Source organism: Bufo gargarizans, chromosome 2 (assembly GCF_014858855.1).
Source record: "Bufo gargarizans isolate SCDJY-AF-19 chromosome 2, ASM1485885v1, whole genome shotgun sequence".
Lineage (NCBI taxonomy): Eukaryota > Metazoa > Chordata > Amphibia > Anura > Bufonidae > Bufo > Bufo gargarizans.
This window is the reverse complement of record NC_058081.1, coordinates 357,531,429-357,537,424: the sequence shown is the minus strand read 5'-3', so window position 1 is coordinate 357,537,424 and position 5,996 is coordinate 357,531,429.

Here is a 5,996-nt window from a genome sequence, read left to right as displayed (position 1 = left end):
AAGGTGCGGATAGGGTCATCCTCAATAACTTCACACGCTACCGTGCATTTCCAAGTCTAATTCTGTCCATAAACGTATACTTGTCATCCAGTGCCTAAATAATAGGCCTAAAATTTTTATTCAGCTAAATCTGTGTTTATTGCTGTGGCTGGTCAATTCATTTAGTGTCCGCCAAAGCACAGTTTTTGTTCTGGGTTGAAATACAATTCCCAACTTAGCAATTCCCTAAATCTGTGGTTACTGCTGTGCCTGTATTAGTGTAATACGGTACCTAAATAGATAGCCAGATAGTGTTAGGTGTCTGTAATAAAAGGCCTGAATTTGAATTCAATACATTGGGCCAAATAATTTTTTTCTTATTGTGGTGAACGGTAACAACGAGGAAAACATCTAGTAAGGGACGCGGACCCGGACATGGTCGTGGTGGTGTTAGTGGACCCTGTGGTGCTGGGAGAGGACGTGGCCGTTCTGCCACAGCCACACGTCCTAGTGAACCAACTACCTCAGGTCCCAGTAGCCGCCAGAATTTACAGCGATATTTGGTGGGGCTCATGGCCGTTCTAAGGATGGTAAGGCCTGAGCAGGTACAGGCATTAGTCAATTGGGTGGCCGACAGTGGATCCAGCACGTTCACATTATCTCCCACCCAGTCTTCTGCAGAAAGCGCACAGATGGCGCCTGAAAACCAAGCCCATCAGTCTGTCACATCACCCCCATGCATACCAGGGAAACTGTCTGAGCCTTAAGTTATGCAGCAGTCTCTTATGCTGTTTGAAGACTCCGCTGGCAGGGTTTCCCAAGGGCATCCACCTAGCCATTCCCCAGCGGTGGAAGACATAGAATGCACTGACGCACAACCACTTATGTTTCCTGATGATGAGGACATGGGAATACCACCTCAGCATGTCTCTGATGATGACGAAACACAGGTGCCAACTGCTGCGTCTTTCTGCAGTGTGCAGACTGAACAGGAGGTCAGGGATCAAGACTGGGTGGAAGACGATGCAGGGGACGATGAGGTCCTAGACCCCATGAACTGCAGTGGAGTAAACACCTTAAAAACAAGGAAGTCACTCAGGCTCCCCCTGCTACCTCTTCTGCTGCTGCTGCCTCAGCCTCTTCTGCTGCTGCCGCCTCGGCCTCTTCCTCCGCCTCTGGAGCAACGTTGGCACCTGCCGCCCAGCAAACAGGGGATGTACCACCAACACCACCACCTCCGTCACCAAGCATCTCAACCATGTCACACGGCAGCGTTCAGCTCTCCATCTCACAAACATTTGAGAGAAAGCGTAAATTCCCACCTAGCCACCCTCGATCCCTGGCCCTGAATGCCAGCATTTCTAAACTACTGGCCTATGAAATGCTGTCATTCAGGCTGGTGGACACAGACAGCTTCAAACAGCTCATGTCGCTTGCTGTCCCACAGTATGTTGTTCCCAGCCGGCACTACTTCTCCAAGTGAGCCGTGCCTTCCCTGCACAACCAAGTATCCGATAAAATCAAGTGTGCACTGCGCAACGCCATCTGTGGCAAGGTCCACCTAACCACAGATACGTGGACCAGTAAGCACGGCCAGGGACGCTATATCTCCCTAACTGCACACTGGGTAAATGTAGTGGCGGCTGGGCCCCAGGCGGAGAGCTGTTTGGCGCACGTCCTTCCGCCGCCAAGGATCGCAGGGCAACATTCTTTGCCTCCTGTTGCCTCCTCCTCCTACTCGGCTTCCTCCTCCTCTTCTTCCACCTGCTCATCCAGTCAGCCACACACCTTCACCACCAACTTCAGCACAGTCTGGGGTAAACGTCAGCAGGCCATTCTGAAACTCATATGTTTGGGGGACAGGCCCCACACCGCACAGGAGTTGTGGCGGGGTATAGAACAACAGACCGATGAGTGGTTGCTGCCGGTGAGCCTCAAGCCCGGCCTGGTGGTGTGCGATAATGGGCGAAATCTCGTTGCAGCTCTGGGACTTGCTGGTTTGACGCACATCCCTTGCCTGGCGCATGTGCTAAATTTGGTGGTGCAGAAGTTCATTCACAACTACCCCGACATGTCAGAGCTGCTGCATAAAGTGCGGGCCGTCTGTTCGCGCTTCCGGCGTTCACATCCTGCCGCTGCTCGCCTCTCTGCGCTACAGCGTAACTTCGGCCTTCCCGATCACCGCCTCATATGCGACATGCCCACCAGGTGGAACTCCACCTTGCACATGCTGGACAGACTGTGCGAGCAGCAGCAGGCCATAGTGGAGTTTCAGCTGCAGCGCGCACGGGTCAGTCGCACTGCGGAACAGCACCACTTCACCACCAATGAGTGGGCCTCCATTCGAGACCTGTGTGCCCTGTTGCGCTGTTTTGAGTACTCCACCAACATGGCCAGTGGCGATGACGCTGCTTTCAGCGTTACAATACCACTTCTATGTCTCCTTGAGAAAACACTTAGGGCGATAATGGAAGAGGAGGTGGCCCAGGAGGAGGAGGAAGAGAGGTCATTTTTAGCACTTTCAGGCCAGTCTCTTCGAAGTGACTCAGAGGGAGGTTTTTTGCAACAGCAGAGGCCAGGTACAAATGTGGCCAGCCAGGGCCCACTACTGGAGGACGAGGAGGACGAGGATGAGGAGGAGGTGGAGGAGGATGAGGATGAAGCATGTTCACAGCGGGGTGGCACCCAACGCAGCTCGGGCCCATCACTGGTGCGTGGCTGGGGGGAAACACAGGACGATAACGATACGCCTCCCACAGAGGACAGCTTGTCCTTACCTCTGGGCAGCCTGGCACACATGAGCGACTACATGCTGCAGTGCCTGCGCAACGACAGCAGAGTTGCCCACATTTTAACGTGTGTGGACTACTGGGTTGCCACCCTGCTGGATCCACGGTACAAAGACAATGTGCCCACCTTACTTCCTGCACTGGAGCGTGATAGGAAGATGCGCGAGTACAAGCGCACATTGGTAGACACGCTACTAAGAGCATTCCCAAATGTCACAGGGGAACAAGTGGAAGCCCAAGGCGAAGGCAGAGGAGGAGCAAGAGGTCGCCAACGCAGCTGTGTCACGGCCAGCTCCTCTGAGGGCAGGGTTAGCATGGCAGAGATGTGGAAAAGTTTTGTCAACACGCCACAGCTCACTGCACCACCACCTGATACGGAACGTGTTAGCAGGAGGCAACATTTCACTAACATGGTGGAAAAGTACGTGTGCACACCCCTCCACGTACTGACTGATTGTTCGGCCCCATTCAACTTCTGGGTCTCCAAATTGTCCACGTGGCCAGAGCTAGCCTTTTATGCCTTGAAGGTGCTGGCCTGCCCGGCGGCCAGCGTTTTGTCTGAACGTGTATTCAGCACGGCAGGGGGCGTCATTACAGACAAACGCAGCCGCCTGTCTACAGCCAATGTGGACAAGCTGACGTTCATAAAAATGAACCAGGCATGGATCCCACAGGACCTGTCCATCCCTTGTGCAGATTAGACATTTATAACTACCTCCCCTTAACCATATATTATTGTACTCCAGGGCACTTCCTCATTCAATCCTCTTTTTATTTTCATTTTACCATTATATTGCAGGGCAACCCAAAGTTGAATGAACCTCTACTCTGTCTGGGTGCCGGGGCCTAAATATCTGACAATGGCTTGTTCCAGTGGTGGGTGACGTGAAGCTTGATTCTCTGCTATGACATGAAGCCTGATTCTCTGCTGACATGAAGCCTGAATCTCTGCTATGGGACCTCTCTCCTCTGTCTGGGTGCCGGGCCTAAATATCTGACAATGGACTGTTTCAGTTTTGGGTGACGTGAAGCCTGATTCTCTGCTATGACATGAAGCCTGAATCTCTGCTATGGGACCTCTCTCCTCTGTCTGGGTGACGGGGCCTAAATATCTGACAATGGCCTGTTCCAGTGGTGGGTGACGTGAAGCCTGATTCTCTGCTATGACATGAAGCCTGATTCTCTGCTGACATGAAGCCTGAATCTCTGCTATGGGACCTCTCTCCTCTGTCTGGGTGCCGGGGCCTAAATATCTGACAATGGACTGTTCCAGTTTTGGGTGACATGAAGCCTGATTCTCTGCTATGACATGAAGCCTGAATCTCTGCTATGGGACCTCTCTCCTCTGCCTGGGTGCCAGGGCCAAAATATCTGACAATGGCCTGTTCCAGTGGTGGGTGACGTGAAGCCTGATTCTCTGCTATGACATGAAGCCTGATTCTCTGCTATGACATGAAGCCTGATTCTCTGCTATGACATGAAGCCTGAATCTCTGCTATGGGACCTCTCTCCTCTGTCTGGGTGCCGGGGCCTAAAAATATCTGACAATGGCCTGTTCCAGTGGTGGGTGACGTGAAGCCTGATTCTCTGCAATGGGACCTCTCTCCTCTGTCTGGGTGCCAGGGCCAAAACATCTGACAATGGCCTGTTCCAGTGGTGGGTGACGTGAAGCCTGATTCTCTGCTATGACATGAAGCCTGATTCTCTGCTATGACATGAAGCCTGATTCTCTGCTATGGGACCTCTCTCCTTTGTCTGGGTGCCAGGGCCAAAATATCTGACAATGGCCTGTTCCAGTGGTGGGTGACGTGAAGCCTGATTCTCTGCTATGACATGAAGCCTGATTCTCTGCAGTGGGACCTCTCTCCTCTGTCTGGGTGCCGGGGTCTAAATATCTGACAGTGGCCTGTTCCAGTGGTGGGTGACATGAAGCCTGATTCTCTGCTATGGGACCTCTCTCCAATTGATATTGATTAATTTTTATTTATTTAATTTTTATTTTTATTCATTTCCCTATCCACATTTGTTTGCAGGGGATTTAACTACATTTTGCTGCCTTTTGCAGCCCTCTAGCCCATTTTCAGCCCTCTAGCCCTTTTTAGTGTCGAAAAGTTCGGGTCCCCATTGACTTCAATGGGGTTCGGGACGAAGTTCGGGTTGGGTTCGGATCCCGAACCCGAACATTTCCGGGAAGTTCGGCCGAACTTCTCGAACCCAAACATCCAGGTGTTCGCTCAACTCTAGTCACAGGTCATGTGAGTTACATCAGCCTCTAAAACAACATTGGCTAATCATCGCAATGGAAAGACAATCAGAGCTCATATTAATGACCAGTAGCAAAATAGACACCAAGTTGTGATTGGTTGTTATATTCAACCTGATGAATATCCAGGCAAACTGCCACAACAGACAATGGCTCCTGTAGTTTGGCAGTTAGGTTACTTAGCATATTCTTTGGCAAATTGGAAAACATGGGGTGAAAATTTCCACTCAAAACATAGTCTATGACGTTCCACAAGTCACAGGAGGTGGCTGTGCAAAATGTTGTCATTGTAAATGCAAAGTGCAAACCAACATGGAGTTCCCTTTGCATATTGCTCCACTGCCCTACTTTCGTAAGTACCGGTGGAATGCTTGAGCAGCAGGAACTGCTTAGCACAGGAGCCACTAAACATGGACACCCTTGTGCTTGCCAGAACCCACATTGCACTGCTTGGTATCACTGCTTGGTATCACCCACATCAGGCTGTACATTCCTGTACAGTGCTTTCGATGTGGGTGCTGACTGTCAGTGTAGCAGGAGCCGCTCTCTGCTACAATGGTGAGTGGGTGATGCGGCCAGGGGTGCACCTAGCCTATCTGCTGACTGAGGCGAAAATTGAAATGGCACCCCTGTAATGCCCCAGAGTGGCATTACCACCTTCCACACCTCCCCACTATCTTCTATGGTTAATTCAATGTCATTGTGCGTATTTTTTTCCAGGTCTTGCACATTGTGTATTTGTATTTCTGAATTTGTGACTGTTAACATGTGATGTACCTGGTTCACCAGCAGATGGCGGCACCAATGGCAGAGCTACCTTGCCTAGAATGGAACCCTTCTTTCCATTTTGGTTAGTGAAAGTCAGACTCGAGTACCCCCTGCTTGGGGAAGGAAGCAGGCCCTCGTCCCTTCTGGATGGGCCCTGCAAAAGTCAGTCTAGCCTACCCCTTCTAGAGGAGTGGTTG